This window comes from Cyprinodon tularosa, unplaced genomic scaffold, assembly GCF_016077235.1.
Source record: "Cyprinodon tularosa strain WSP-4 unplaced genomic scaffold, ASM1607723v1 ctg1068, whole genome shotgun sequence".
Classification (NCBI taxonomy): Eukaryota; Metazoa; Chordata; class Actinopteri; order Cyprinodontiformes; family Cyprinodontidae; genus Cyprinodon; species Cyprinodon tularosa.
Genome location: NW_024037858.1, coordinates 45,001 through 61,859, shown reverse-complemented (window position 1 = coordinate 61,859; position 16,859 = coordinate 45,001). Strand labels below are relative to the sequence as shown.

At 42.6% G+C, this 16,859-nt stretch overlaps 1 long non-coding RNA gene across 1 annotated transcript in view; it reads left to right on the top strand.

Annotated features, from left to right (window-relative positions):
• The window catches only part of LOC119785501, a 50,638-nt gene that overhangs the window by 17,992 nt on the left and 15,787 nt on the right, over positions 1-16,859 (top strand). Inside the window, exon 2 of the long non-coding RNA XR_005281044.1 lies at positions 16,434-16,528. This is a non-coding gene — a long non-coding RNA (uncharacterized LOC119785501). The remainder of the gene's footprint in view (positions 1-16,433; positions 16,529-16,859) is intronic.

Here is a 16,859-nt window from a genome sequence, read left to right as displayed (position 1 = left end):
AATAAACAAACAAAAAATCCATTTTCATACATTTTTGAAAAAGCTCCAGGGAGGGGGAATATTAACGAACCCGCGTGTGGCTCTGGTTGCCGACCCCTGGCGTAGACTGATGCTGTGTTTATGGGTGCAGTCAGGTTAAAGTAAAAAAAGAAGCAGCTTGATTATGGAAACTTGCTCCCTTTCACAGATGCTGCTTCATCATACAGATTAACAACACATAAGAAGCTGAAACTGAAGAGTTTTCATCTGAATACAGAGATCTAGCTGTCGATGCGTTCATGGGCAAACCTGTTTGCACATGCAGGGGAAATCTTCATAAAGGTGCAAAGCATATGCAGTCAGCAGGCATCAGTCTTTTTTTTGGTGTGTTTGACTTTATAGATATAAAGATTATATTCTAATGAACCACAGCGTGTAATTTTAGACTTAGACGGACTTAGACTTTGACAAACTTTATCGTCTTTTTGAAAACACAGGGCCGGATTTATCAAGATCCAATTTTGCGTGCAGTAATTTGCGCTCGCAAACTGGAATTTTGCGCAAAGGGCTGAACCATGGTTTGCGGGTGATTTAACAAGAGCGATTGCGTAACTGGTGGCAGGTGCAAAACTGTTGGAGACGCCCTATTTAAATGATGGCTTTGCGCATTTTGTGGTTTGCGGCAAAGTAGTTTGTTGTTTGTGCAAACTAGTGCATTAAGAAATTTTAATCTTACAGTGACACCCCCACCCCCTCCAAAAAAAAAAAAAAATATATATATATATCTATACATATATACACTATATTGCCAAAAGTATTTGCTCACCTGCCTTGACTCACATATGAGCTTAAGTGACATCCCGTTCCTAATCCATAGGGTTCAATATGACGTCGGTCCACCCTTTGCAGCTAGAACAGCTTCAACTCTTCTGGGAAGGCTGTCCACAAGGTTTAGGAGTGTGTTTATGGGAATTTTTGACCATTCTTCCAGAAGCGCATTTGTGAGGTCGCACACTGATGTTGGACGAGAAGGCCTGGCTCTCAGTCTCCGCTCTAATTCATCCCAAAGGTGTTCTATCGGGTTGAGGTCAGGACTCTGTGCAGGCCAGTCAAGTTCATCCACACCAGACTCTGTCATCCATGTCTTTATGGACCTTGCTTTGTGCACTGGTGCACAGTCATGTTGGAAGAGGAAGGGGCCAGCTCCAAACTGTTCCCACAAAGTTGGGAGCATGGAATTGTCCAAAATGTCTTGGTATGCTGAAGCATTCAGAGTTCCTTTCACTGGAACTAAGGGGCCAAGCCCAGCTCCTGAAAAACAACCCCACACCATAATCCCCCCTCCACCAAACTTTACACTTGGCACAATGCAGTCAGACAAGTACCGTTCTCCTGGCAACCGCCAAACCCAGACCCGTCCATCAGATTGCCAGATGGAGAAGCGCGATTCGTCACTCCAGAGAACGCGTCTCCACTGCTCTAGAGTCCAGTGGCGGCGTGCTTTACACCACCGCATCCGACGCTTTGCATTGCACTTGGTGATGTATGGCTTGGATGCAGCTGCTCGACCATGGAAACCCATTCCATGAAGCTCTCTGCGCACTGTTCTTGAGCTAATCTGAAGGCCACATGAAGTTTGGAGGTCTGTAGTGATTGACTCTGCAGAAAGTTGGCGACCTCTTCGCACTATGCGCGTCAGCATCCGCTGACCCCGCTCCGTCAGTTTACGTGGCCTACCACTTCGTGGCTGAGTTGCTGTCGTTCCCAAACACTTCCATTTTCTTATAATACAGCTGACAGTTGACTGTGGAATATTTAGGAGCGAGGAAATTTCACGACTGGATTTGTTGCACAGGTGGCATCCTATCACAGTTCCACGCTGGAATTCACTGAGCTCCTGAGAGCGACCCATTCTTTCACAAATGTTTGTAAAAACAGTCTGCATGCCTAGGTGCTTGAATTTATACACCTGTGGCCATGGAAGTGATTGGAACACCTGATTCCAATAATTTGGATGGGTGAGCAAATACTTTTGGCAATATAGTGTATATATATATACACACTTTGGCAACCTTTATTCCCTAAGGTGGTATGTGGCTGAATTTCTACTTCACTGCAGTAAAAAAAAAAAAAAAAACGCATCCCCGCAGCATTGGCATGTTGCTCCACAGGCGCAAGGATGAGGTCGGGATTCTCCGGTAGGGCGTCCGGGCGACATGGCATTTAAAACGTCGGACAGCACTTCTGAAAAACGAGATTGGGAGATCCCAGATGCAAAAAAGTGCAACGTTGCAAGGAGTTTTGTGATATCTGGTATTGCGTGGGTCCTCCTTGTGGCTGGCTCCAAATCCATTCGGAGTTCCCCCAACAGCTCCAAAATGGCAATGCTGGATAAACGATATGTTTTGATGATCGTTTCCTCGTTAATTCCAAAAATATTCACACGGAGTGAAAAAATTAGTTCTCTGCGTCTCCTTGCTTCATTTCGATGTCTCTTTCTTGCGACAATAACCGCTGCCATGTGTGCGCAATTACGCATACAGACCATTTGCACCTTCTTTTGAAACGTGTTAAATATAGAGTCAGATACCGTTAGCAAAATTGCTTTCAGGTTTGATAAATCACTTTGCGAGTGCTAAATTAATATATTTACATGTTCTCCTCCCACAAGACGCACTTTTGCGTGTAAACGCCCCATATTGCATATTCATTGCAGAAAAAGTACTAAATGGATAAGAGGCGCTATTTAGCATGTTTTAAAGACCAAATCCTTTTAGCACGCTGTTGATAGATCAGTTTGTACATTTTTTAGCGCGCGAAGTGAAATAGCTCACGTTTTTATACACGCAAACCTTTGATAGATCTGGCCCAAAGAGTGTATACAAAACGAAATGATGTTGCATACAGCTTTCAACAGTAAAATGAGCAGCTTACAACAGCGTAGTAAACAGTACCTATATAAAGTAGGGTGACCAAACGTCCATATTTCCCGGGACATATCCGTATTTCACGTCCTCTCCCGGGCGTCCCGGGTTTTTTTTTAGAAAGTGAGGAAATGTCCTGATTTCACTGTGCACGACGCTCCGTGTGACGTAATCCCTGAGCCGCGTCAGTGCGGGCAGCCCTGTTCTTAATCAGAGGCTCTGTTCGAAATCCTGGGCTGCATCCTCCAAGGACGCGGTCTACCTAGACTGGATCCTTCCAAGTCCTTGAAAATAAGGAGGCCGGAAGAGTTTTGGCTGTAAATTCGAACAGGTCCTCCCTTCGGCGGGTTTTACCGCCGTATGCTCTGTTGCTTAGCAACCGTGAAAGTTGACACACAAAGCAGGAAAAGAATGAATACCGAGGTTTTCAAAACTGTTTGTTTATTTATTTTAAAGTTAAAGTGAACAAAGACTACACTCACAAGAATCCAGAGTGGAATAAAGGTTCCAACCACCGGGAGCAGGAACAAATTAAATCAAATGTAATGATAGAAACCTTATTCAGTTAAATAACCTGCTGCTGTCATTCTGCACATCTCTGATGTTGCTGCTATTTTCAAATATCCATTACTGTAAAAATGTCCATAGCTGCATATTGGTTATTTATTCCCCAGTTTTATATTGTTAAAACACTTTACAGAATTTTATTTTTTATGTTTTAACTCTTCCCTATTATGTTATTCTTATACATTTTTCTAAGGTCCTCATTTGTGTGACCATTTTCAATAATCTTTCTGCTGCTGTAAATTTGGGGGATTTTCTATTCTATTCTATAAAAGGTGTAGAAATATATAAGTAAATCTAAACAATGTATGTATAAAAAAATACTTAGTTAAGCATATTGTGCAAAACAACAATAAAAAAATTAAACTCCTATCAGATTTATAGTTCCCACTCTGCAGATCTATTAGAATCTGTCCTTAAATTACAGCCAAATCAAACATTACCGCCACATATCTGACTCAATAACCATTAAAACAACTTTTTTCATTCATTTCAGACGAAACTATTCACAGAGTTGTATTATATTAAACTTAACTTCCAATTTTCACCACTGTTCTGCGCCAATTCAATTCAAATCCAATCAACCCCCCCCCCCCCCAAGGTGTCCTGGTTTTCCCAAATGAAAATATGGTCACCCTATATAAAGTGCAGCAATGATCTGAATGTAAACAGTGGAGGAGTAAAGGAAAGACAGTTTGAATAAGTGTGCAAAAGGGCATTTATACTGAACACGTCATTGCAGTAAAAAAAATAAATACGGTGCATAATGCAGTAGAACAGGGTAACCAATTAAAAGTGTGCAGGTCTGAATAAAGAAAATCATCAACCAGTAAAGTTCTGGAGACATTTTTGATTATAATCTGTTACTTTAAACAGAATTTAACACTTAAATAAAATGAAGTGTTTATGCATTCATGCTATACAATGACCTTTTAAATAAAAAAATTGAGAACAACAATCGTTCAAACAGCTGAACTGATTGTTTGTTTTTTTCTTTCTTTTTTCTGTCTTAATGTTGGCAGTGGGCTTTAGGCTGCCCTGCAAGGCTTTAAACCTGGGTTTAACCGGAGACTAAGCCATTCTCAAGCACATATCAAGGAGCTCATTTTGAGCCTGGATCCAGATTTATTGTTGATTCTGTTCATGGTGGAGAATCCTGCTTCACAGCAGCAGGTTGAGCCAAACATCCTCTAAATGTGCAGGGTCATCTTTGAGCACGCCATTTCACTTTTCTTTCACCAGTTCACCGCAGTTCTTCCAGCAGTCCACACTTTCTCTGCTCTCTTTTTCTCATGGTCTTCTCCTTCTTTCCCATCGCCCGGCTTGCCACAGGTTTGCCTGCTGTGTCTAAAAGTAGCAGCAGCAGCAACCCAGACTGACAGCTAATTGGCTCATTTGGATCACGCGCAGCCTGGAGCCGGACGCTCCCCAGGGCTTTACCGTATTAACAGGAGAAGAGGCGCAAGTGAAATTAGACACTGTTGTCGGACAACATGCAGTTATTTATCAATAATTTAAATTAGGTTGGGTCCAGATTAGCCAGCAGGTGGATCCGGATCCAGACCACGGTCCGCTAATCCGTAACCTCTGCAGTACAACATTGAGTTGTATTCTATATAGAAGGATTATAAAATTTCAGCCGCGTTGGTAGTGCAAAAATAAAAAAAAGTAAATAGATTGTTGCAACTGATGCAGAGTCCAGTTTAGAGTTAAACAGTTCATCAGTGTGATAGCGATGGGGAAGATGCTGCTGCAGAACCTGCTGGTCCTGCATTGAATGCTGTGAAGCCTCTTCCCAGAGGGCAGCAGGGAGAACAGTCCATGGTGGGGGGGTGAGGGGTCATTGATGATGTCACGGGCTCGGGACACGCAGCGCTGGGATGAAATGTCTTCAATAAAGGGAAGAGGAGCCCCCATGATCCTCTCTGCTGTTCTCACCTTCTTCCAGTCTGAGGCGCTGCAGCCTCCACACCACACAGTGAGACAGCTGCTCAGAACGCTCTCTATGGTGCTGCTGGAGAAGGAGGGGAGGATGGGGGGGCAGGTAGGCTCTCCTCATCCTCTGCAGGAAGTCCAAGCGCTTCTGGGCCCTTTGGACCAGTGAGGTGGTGTTTCCAGTCGTCTCTGATGAGGCCCACCACCGTGGTGTCGTCTGCAAACTTCACCATGTGATCGGTGGTGAACCTGGGGACGCAGTCGTGTGTCATCAGGGTGAACGGCAGGGGGCTCAGGACGCAGCCCTGAGGGGAGGGGCTTAGACTGATGACATCAGAGGTCCGACCCGGACTGACTGAGGTCTGTTGGTGAGGAAGTCTAGCAGCCAATAGCAGAGGGGTGTATTGAAGCCCAGCTGTTCCAGTTTGCCCATCAGATGCTGTGGGATGATGGTGCTGAAAGCTGAACTGAAGTCCAGGAACAGCATCCATCGTGGGTGTTCTTCTCCTCCAGGTGTGCCAGGCTCAGGTGGAGAGCAGCAGAGATGGCGTCCTCAGTGGAGCGGTTCCGTCGGTAGGCGAACTGGAACGGGTGGAATGTTGGCGGCAGACTGGAGACGATGTGTTCTTTAACCAGCCTTTGGAAGCACTTCATCATGATGGGAGTCAGAGCGACAGGCCGCTAATCATTGAGGGAGGCGACCTGAGGCTTCTTTGGGACTGGAATAATGGAGGCAGACTGGAAGCATGCTGGCACTATGGATTGGTCCAGCAAGGTGTTAAAGATGTCTGTGAGGACACCAGCCAGCTGATCTGCACACTCCTTATACACCTGCCCAGGTATGTTATCAGGGCCCAGGGCCTTCCTTGGATTGACTCTCCTCAGAGTTTTCCTCACTTCAGCTGTGTCGAGGCAGAGTGCATCCTCTCCCTGATGGGGAACAGCTTTCACTGTTGGGGTGATTTTTAGGGCCTCAAACCTCCCAAACCTTCTCTAAATTGAGGAGATAAAATAGGTCTTTTTGAAAGGTATTATTAGACATGCAAGTGGTTTAAAACTAATGCAGCATTTTAGAAGAACATTTTATCATTTTCAAACATGCTCGATGTAAAAGCGCCATGATCTGATGCTTCATTGCTACTGAACGACCTGGATGAGCAACTGTAAATAAAGGGAGACTGTGGTCTGCTGGTTTCTAGTACGGAAGCCGCAGGAGAGCATCACAAAGCCGCATAACAGGAAGTCAGTCATGAAAGCAAGTTCACATCTAATACCTAAATAAAAAAAACAACAAAAAATTTTGTTTGGAATTGAAATGAAAACTTTTCCAAGCCACAGGCCCCAAACAGGATTAGCTTCTGGCCCAAACTACAAATCCCAGAAAATCCTACCTAATCTTTAATAAAAATTCAACTTTTCTAATGTTTTTCTCATTTCAACAAATCGTTTTTTAAAGGCACACCATGGACATTGTGACCTGAAGAGTTGATTCATACGAGTCATTTTAAATGATTCCTCATGGTAATATACAGCGCTTGACAATGCTTGAAATACCGACTATGTATGATGGGAGAAGACGCACCGTCATAGGCCAGGTCATGTGACCTAGAAGAACATATAGCTTTACAGCTATAGGCTCTTTCATAGTCATGGCGTTAAGGCTTTAGCTCTACTATTTTTCCACCTGCTCTACTGCTGCTCATGGCTGGGGCAAGGAAAAAGTTTAAACCTATTGAGGCTAAAAAGAGAAAACATGAAAGGAATTGAGGAAAAACAAGAGTCAGTCTTTGAAAGGAGTTTGTACGTTGGCGCAGGCTGAAAGAAGCAGGATGTAAAACCACTTCACACTTTGCTCCCAGTATACAGTCATATATCTTTATGATTTTCAATGCTTAGTAGAAGCAAAATACGAGGAGAGAAAGCTCACAGCCTACAAACAAGAGCTACTAGTGGTGCTAGCGGTGAGAGCTGTAGGTTTAGTGCCCCTAGTGGCCAAAAGTTACACGGTGTACCTTTAAATATAATATTCCAACCGAAAAACAAACTTATCAGCACAATGTGATAAAAGGGAAAAAAAACAAGGAAAATCAAACTCCCCCTTCATGTGCTGGGAAGTTTTATATGCTTAGAACGTTTTAAAATCAAGAATTATAAGAAGAGCCTGTTGCAAAAGGAAGAAGGCATTTCAATAACAGAGGGACCCAGTATTCAGGCAAGACAGACAGTGGGATAAAAGTGTTCATTAAAGCGACAACAGAAAGTTAGCTCTGGCCAGAGATGGAACACAGGTTAGTGACCCCAAAAACCTGATGGTGGATCTGAACATGTGAGTCACTAACCTGGTTTAGAGTTCACACTGTGCCCAGAGAACCAGGTTGAAACCAGCCGGTCAGCTGATAAAACACAGCGCTTGCCGCACAGAGATCCAGACGCCGAAGCTGTGAAGGACAAAGAACTGACAGGAAATCAGATCTGAGCAGATGACGGAGGAAGGAAGGATAATCCAGAGGGGGAAGTCAAGAGGCAGATCCAGGTTCAGTTCACAGTAGAAGCTGAGACTGCAGCTTCTGCAGGTACTTTACCAAACTTATTCTTATCCATAGGATGCTTGTGTTTATTGTCTATTTGCTTCATGTGCTAATACCTCGGTTGTACTGAGATTTTCTGCCTCTGAATCCCTTAGATATGAAATAACTCCTGTAAGTGGTGGACAGCTAACAGGTACTCAGTTGTACAGTACCTTGTTACCCCAAGTTAAAGGGAAACGCCGTTTTTTTTACATTGGGCCCTTGATTTTACGTTATTCCATCATGTTCTACTCACCCATATGAGTTTAGTGTCATTTGGAGCCGTTCTGAAGATATTCCGTTAGGTTATATCCAGTAACGTCTTCCTATGGGCAACGACTTGAAGGCACAAACTAAACTGTTCATCATTTATTCTTTATGGTACGTCAGCATTCAGAACATGGAGGCCAATCACTGTCCCCCAGACATCCGCCGTTGATCCAGCTTTAGTCAGAACCAGGGAAATGTTTGGAAATCATGTAAGTTGAGTCACAGCATCACAAGTCGTATGTTAGTATGGTTTATGGGTTTTGTAGTTGTTCTAAAAATCATCAGCAGTCTGTTGATTTTTTAAAAAGGTTAGGATTCTCATTCAGTTTTGTTAAATATGAGTAATTTGAGTAAATTTACTGAAATTTTATTAGCAAAGTTTCACTAGCATAGCCCCTGTCACACCTTGACGATTTTCCAGCGTATGCCTTACGTGAAAATCTGATGAAAAATCAGTCAAAAATGCTGGCATATGTTGGATAAGTTATGAGCACGCTGAAGCACTTTGGCACAAATTGACATACGGAGATAATTCAACGTATTCCAGCGTCTGCCCTCCATGGTCCATCAGTTCCAGGTCAGTTATCTGATGGTCGACATCCGTTCAGTGTCAGTTCCTCATCAGTCGTGGCGTCTAGCTGATCCTAAACCTCTGAGTAACTTCTGCGTAACTTATCCAGAACTTCTCTCCAACGCATATCAGCGTATCTGCCGTGTTCCAGACGAGCGCTGAACGTGTTTCTAACTTTCAGCTACTGTATAATGGCGTATTGGCAGCTAGGTTAATACCACGATCAAATAAATCTTTTCTGCAGGTCCGGCGTCTCCGGGCGCATCACTGCCCCCCTCAGGACACTGGCTCGTTATGAATACTCTATGAATATGCCTAGAATTGGAGAAATACATAGAACGTTCAGCATATTCCAGCGTTTTAGGAGATTCTGGGACATCAGGAAGACACTGGAGAAATCAGTGAGGTGTGACGGGTTAAGAAACTCCTAAAGAAAGCAGGTCATGAAAACTTAAACATGCTGAATACAGAAAGGATTCGACATGATCTGTGTTGCAAGGCAGCTGCGTCACGAAGTGCAGCATCATCCAGCAGGGCAGAGAAATTAATCACAATCAACATCTTTTTCAAACTGAAAATAAGTAAAAAAACTTCTGTTTTTTATACATTGAGATTTAAGGAGCTTTGAAAATGGCGCTGTTTTCCTGTAGGTTTCTCTTATTCTGAGTGGATTAGCAGATTGGTTGTGAACATTGCAATGCCCAAAACCTTTGGGTGCATTTTAAAGATATTTTCATTTTGTCTCTTTCCAACGTTAAAATATCAACCTGCAGGATTTATCCTTTAAACAAATATAGAAAAAGGGACTCGATTTTAATGAATATTGCTTCTTAGAGGAGTAGTAACTGATGATGGGTTTTAGTTTTATGAGGAGGAAGGATTCAGCATGCACTAACTCGTGTTTACCTTCCACCTCGTGCAAGGACGTGCTTAACTTCCCAACAAGCTCACTGTCATATGATGGCCCCCAACACAGGAAAGGAAACTTCAACAATAATAAGTGCAGAACCCTGAAAAACATTTATAAATTGAATTTCATTAGTAGCTGAAGGTGCTAATTAAATGATGAATATAGATATAGTGTTTTATATCAGTGGTTTACGGCCTGCTGCAGTCCAAAGGACAGAAAGCAAATATAAAGCAGCTCCAACATTTATAACTTTGTGATGCAGGATGTTTGCTGGGAAGATGAAAGCTTCCCTTTAGCGTCTGTCCTCTTTCCAAAGCGGCTACAGCATGACATCCTGCTGCTGAGTCCATTCGTGCAGCAGCCTCTCAATCTGAAACTTTGAGGAAATCCTGGTCAAATGTCAGTCAGCCAGTTGTCAAATGACAGTCTGCTCTAGGAGAGTAAAGTTCAAACTCGTGACTCGACTGGACACTGCATTCCAGATCTGACAGCTGCTGTCAAACTGGGGCTTATCTTCCCTCTCTCTGACTGATTCATGGAGTATGGAAGGAAAGGCTCTTTAAATGCCTTGATAATACTGAGGAGCAAACAGCCTGCAGCGTCTGAGCAGGGAGGATAGAGGGCAAAGGTTTTTCAGATTCGGATCTTTAAATAGGTTCCCACATGCCCAAACACAGTCTGCTGTTGAAGCGGACGTTGCTCCCATGTGGAAGATTGTTTCTATAAAGCAGTCTGGGGACAAATTGATTATTCAGTTCGAAAGTGCAGACAGCCGGTTGTCTCCCTTCCTGCTTTGATTTGCTGAAATGTCATAGTGACTGATGCCAGGAGCAGCAATTCCCCCAATGACACGGTAAACACTAAATATTTACCGAGTCTCAGGCCTGATGGAGGATTGATTCAAAGGCTAACGGCTGCATTTAAGCAGCAAACAGAAGAGTTTTTATTTCTTTATTATTCCTACATAACTTTTTAATGTTTGCTTTTATCGTTTTGTGGCTTCGAGTACATAGAAAAAATGTTTGATTTTCCAGAATGAGATTCTGCTTTGATTTTCTAAATTAAAATCACGTTTAATGATTTCTGCTTGATGTCACGTTAATTATCTTTCCACATTGTCACTACTTTGCTACGTCACTGACTGACTGAGGCTACCTTAGCATGCATACGCTGTCAGAGTGGCATTCATATGGTTAATATGCAATGTGCATAAGGAGCTGTCGGTTCGCCGTACACAACAAAGAACAACAAAAAATTAGAAATGAAGGTTTGCGGCTGCGTCGGGTATGATGAGTGTAAGACGATGTGACATACACTTTAAGTTAGGGTTGTCTTTGGCTACCTGTTTACCTACGACTACAACCTTTTGTTTATTACATCATGCATAAATAAACTAGCCTAGTTGACTTTCTGTATGCTATTATAGGACTATTATATAAAATAGCCTAGAAGAAATGTCCTGTTTGGCTGTGACTCCATCCTGGAGAGAAATATCAGCTGTGCTGCTGCCATCAACACCTTTGTTTCTAGATGTTGGAGCTTGGCCTGTTTTCCAGTGTAGTCCTGTTTCTCTGACTGTGACTAACTGGATGTGCTCTCTTCATCCTCTGGCATGGGAGCTGGCTCGGAGCTCGTCTGCCTGGCTGTGTGTTTCCTGGACGGGGCCGCCTGTGGAGCTGGTTGACAGTTGCCTTTTGTATCTATGCTTCTTTTTCTATGTCTGCTTCTGTCTCCTTGAACCCCAGTGGGCCTCAGCAGATGGCCGCTCACACTGAGCCTGGTTCTGCTGGAGGTTTCTTCCTGTTCAAAGGGAGTTTTTCCTCTCCACTGTCGCTACAAGCATGCTTAGTGTGAGGGATTGCTGAAGAGTCAATGAGTCGATGCAATCAGCTGGTTTTCCTTAGATAGAAAACTTTGAATCAATCTGACTGGATGATCTGGTTGATCTGGATCTATAAAGTGACCTGAGATGACATGATGTGAATTGGAGCTATAGAAATAAACTGAATTCAGTTGTTATTCTCTTAGATTTCTGTTACAGAAATCTTATTTTGTATTCTGGTAGTATTCTTATTTTTGCGGGTGGTTAACAGCAGCTAGGTTAATACCGCGATCACAGAAATATTTTTCTGCAGGCCGGGCGCCTCAAGGCGCATCGCTGCCCCCCTCAGGATGCTGGCTTGGGCATCATTTCATGGGCATTACTCTGCCGTGCGTTATGCAGACGTTAGGCTGTCGTTGGACAGAAATTCTGTATTCATTATGAATACTCCATGTATACGCTCAAAATTATACAACGTAAAAAAATACAACGTATGCCAGCTTTCTAGGAGATTCTGGGACGTCAGTAATACGCTGGATAATCACACTAGAAAAGACAGTGGTCCAATCAGGAGCTTGTGGGAGGTCTAAACCCAGGGAATCAGGCTTCAGCTTAAGCAGCGGTATTCCGCTTGGTCCTAGTGCTGGAATATTGTCTGAGTACTGTAGCGTAACATTGTTTATTTGGACTGTTTAAAGTGCAGGGGACCAAAACTGACTTTTGTAAAAGTCAGTTCTTGCACCCTCAAATTTAAAGTACTTCAAATCTGCAATGATTCCATCCTATTCAATAAATGATCAGTGTTTTTAATTCAGAGTAATTTTCATGTGAACGTGCTTTACTGGAGGCATCCATGTTTGTCAAAGAACACTACTACCACCTACTGGTTAGTGACGTCACGGTGCGGTATCGGCTGTTGATCAAGTCCCAGTGCTGTATCTGGTGTTTGTCACAACGCGCTATTATCCAAGTCATCTTGAAAACATTCTTCTTCCAAATGTTGGCTACATATTACGGGTTTTTTCTCTGGCCAGAAGTTCGATGGCAAATCCTCCCTCTTCAAGTTGGCGATCCAACGACCAACCCGTCCGTGGAGGATCAGGAATCAGAAAGGTGGAATAACTCTTTTTTTCACTTTTACCCGATGTATTCCAGCATCCAGCTGCCATGCACGTGGGCATTGTCAGTTTCACTATAGCTCTGGTGAATTTCAATGGTGAAGTCCTCTGGAAATCTTCAATAATTGTTGTTGATTGCAGATGTGTCTAGTAGTTCCCATTGATTTAGCTTGGAAAGCGGGGAGAATGGCGCTAGGCTTACCGCACCGTGACGTCACTGCTGGATAGGGATGCACGATATTGGGATTTTGGCCGATATCCGATATGCCGATATTTTAAAACTCATGTAGCCGATAACCGATACCGATGTTAAAGCTGGACAAAAATAAGTAGTCATTGAAAATAGCAGTTTTGTTATCCATTTCTGACACTTTGAAAAATAATATAGTCAAATATATTTTCATATGCTGATATCAAATAGATTTTTAAAAACGCGGTATCGATCTATTTTACTTTCAAAATCTCGTGAAATTTCATCGTTCTGTTACAAACTCTCGTGAAATTTTGCAAATTCTTGTGAGATTTTGTTAGTAAAATAGATCGATACCGCGTCAATATATCAACATATAAAAATATGGCAACATTTGGTGAATTTTCGGGGGATTTCGTAGCATAACGATGACATATAGCAATATTTCATTAGTGAAAGAGATTGATATGGTGTTTTTACATGGCAATATATCAGCATATGAAGATATTGGGATATTTTAATGTATCAATATTTTTTCCCTCGTCTTTAGAAGTTTTTAAGTCTGTAAAAAAGAAGTTTTTGAGGAAGAAGAAGAAGTAGTATTTTATTTTTAGACTTTAGAAACTCAGAAGCTGATCAAATATCGGGTTAAATATCGGTGGGGTGGCCGATGTCCGATATTCAGTTTTAAGGCCGATACTGATAGGGGGCCGATTACATCGTGCATCCCTACTGCTGGAAGATGGCAGGAGGGAGGGGCTTCTATATTTGGGCAAAAATGGCCGCTCCCAGACTCAGGGATGGCAACGAAAATGATTAATTGTATTTTTTTACTGATTAACAATAAATTCCTTACCTTACCGCAAATGTATTCGTTTTAGCTATAAATAATGATCCATTGATTATTCCTCGCTGACCGGACTTTTCCTTTAAGGATCTGCTCGTTCTTAAAGTCTCCGCTCCATCGCTGCTCTCTGCTTTGTCAATTTATCTTGGAGCCCATTTTTAGTGCCTTCAGGCCTTGAGAGCAACAGGTGTTCAACGTTAGTATTGTTTCCTTAAATTTAAAAATATAATATTGAGTCAAGAAAAGTTTTAAAAGTTGTAATAAAAGTTGCAGAACTTAAAAACAGTCATCTTATTTAGGTTTCCAACAGCAGAGTCCTGTCATAATTTTCCCCTTTCTGGTTTTCTCTCTGAGTTCTCAGTTATGCTTTATTTTTTTGTTATCTTTGTCAGGATTTATATCATCTTCATATAGGACCTCCTAATCAATTTTTTTGTTTTATTCTCTCTTGTTATTTCCTTCAGTTGTATATTTTGAGCATATCTGTCATTATTTATTCTTTGATCTTGTTGTAGTGATTAGTTTAATTTCCTTTAGTTTTATTTAGGTTCTTTCCTGGTTACAGTTAGATCCTGGTTATTGTTTGTTTCCATCTAGTGTCCCTTTTCTTTCCCCTTTGCTCCTTTTTAGTTGCTCTTGTCCACACCTGCTCCCTATCAGCTGATCATTGTTCCTATCTCCCATGCATACACCTCCTGTGCAGTTTCTCTTTGCTGGATTCTCTTATTTTATACTAGTTTTCCTCCTGGTTTTGGTTTCCGTGCCTGTTCAGTCTGGATTTAAGCTTCTGTTGCCGCTAACTTCATGATGAAACCTAGAAGAAATCCTGTGTGGTTGTGTCTCTGCGTTCGGGTCCTCTACAAACAGCCACTAAACCTGACAGGTTGGCTCTCTGCAGCTCTGCTGCTGCTCTGCAGTTTCTGCGATGTGCCAGCAGATGGAGAAAGGAAGCATCTTTATGGATGAAGGGAAACACAGCAACACGATCAGGTTCTAATCAGAGTGTGACGCTTGTTTGACACCAGAAAGGGTTGGATTTCAATCCCTGAGCAGGATTTTCCTGCCTGGGATCTTTCCTGGGTTTAGCAACTGTTATGGTGAAATAATAATAATAAAAAAAAGAATATAATTCCTTTATTTAGTTCAACTCAAAAACACATTTAATTAGATCCATTTGATGATAACAAGAATTGCTCTTTGGATTAGATAATTAGAACGTATTTAAATGTTTATTAAAATGACAGTAATATGATTTTTTTTTTCAAACACATTGTCTCAATAAATGAGCAACACTAAAATGCAACATTTAATGCAAACCATGTAAATCCTGTCAAATTTAAAATGTTCTAAAAGTTTTAGTCTTCATTAAAATGAAAATCTAATCAAAAAAGTTTTATTTATTTGTGTTATTTCGTCATTTTAACAAAAAAACTGGTGAATGATTTCTTTACCTTAAAGGTTTTTTTTTCAATCTATTAATTGTTTCACCTTTTATTTCTTCTCATGTTAATAATAAATAAATATATAAATCTAATTGTGCCCAGCTTGATTAGAGACATATTTGGTTTTCTGCATGGGGTTTTTTTGATTCTCGGTTAATGGAAGCGTCCGTCTGTCGCCGCAGGTTCAGCTGCGGATTCATCATATTTAGATGGGGGTGTGTGTGTGTGTGTGCGTGTGGGGGGGGGGGGGGGGGGGGGGGGGGGGGGGGATGTTACTCCAGTGTTTTAGAAATGCCCCCCCTGCAGCTACAGGATAAAGGCCTCACACACACACCCTTCCTCAAAGCTGTGTCTTCGGAAGCGATTCCTTTCCTTGCGTGCCGTCCCCCTCACATCCCCCTGACCCATTCCCTCTCCCCTCTCCTCCTCCTCCCCCTCCTCCTCCTCCTCCTCTCTGTTACGCAGTGTAAACACAGTGCTCCAGAGGAATGTTGGACTCCCTGACCTCCACTGCAGTTCACTGGGTTCAGCTTGGCCGGGCTGTGCTCCGACATCAGCAGCAGGAGCAGCAGCAGAGCCTCCTCCTCCTCCTCCTTCAGAGACTCTTCCTCCTCCTCCTTCCCTCTGCTCTTGTTTTTTTCAGTTCTTAGTGTTTTTTTTGTCTGCTCAGCCCATCTCTTTATTTTTGGTTTGCACCCACTTCCACTTCACCTCCCCGTCATTCCGCAGTGCCACAGCCGATCGTTCCTCATTATTTCCTTCCTTCTGTCTGGCACAGTTCACCAATCAGATTTTAAAAATCGCTGATTAAGAACGAAACGAATGCTTCTGCAGTTTCATTTTGGACAGAGGTTGCAATCGTCCACCTTGCTTGGATGCTCCTGAGAGCAAAGCGTCACATTCTGGCCCTCCACTCACTTTAAAGCCTCTGGGCCTCCTTATTTCCCCACATCAGCACCTCCAGCCGGGCTGGCGGTGGAGCTCAGTTCCTAGAAACAGAATACCGGGAGGCAGAGGCTTTGGTGCCTCTGTGCCGGGGGATGGGGGGGTGGCAGAAAGCGAAGGGTTACAGGGGAATCAGGCCGCTAGGTGCTTTTATTCCAGTGGTGACAAGATGACCCAGAGCACAGCTCTGTGTTTACGCCTGATCCAGGTTCACTGGGTTCACTCGCTGCCTGACAGAGCAGATTATTAATACATGCACACCATCATCTTTAGGCAGGCTGTGCTAAATATGAATGTGTGGGGAAATCAGAGATGGTTTATTTGTTATAAGATTCTGCCTGTGCTGCAGGGGCTGCATTGGATCAGCATCAGCTGTCTGTCTGTTAACCCAACGGCTGGATCACCGTCCAGACAGCAGAGAAAGGCTGCAGAGCCATCAGGCAGGTGTTTGTGTCCTTTTAACTGCCATTAAAGGAGCACCTTATGTTGAATATAATGAGATTAAACATGAATGTGACTGTAGGATCAGATCTGACTGCAATCACTAGGATTAGACCAAACTAGTTTCTAAGCCTACGTTCACTCTGCAGGCTTTGATGCTCAATTACGATTTTTGCGTTGCCGTTCACATTACAAAATATATGCGACTTGTATGCAGTATTGGGCATGTTACTTGAAAAAGTAATTAGTTATAGTTACTAGTTACTTCTCCCAAGTAACTGAGTTACTACCTGAGTTACTCCACAATAAAAGTAACTAGTTACTAGTAAAAGTA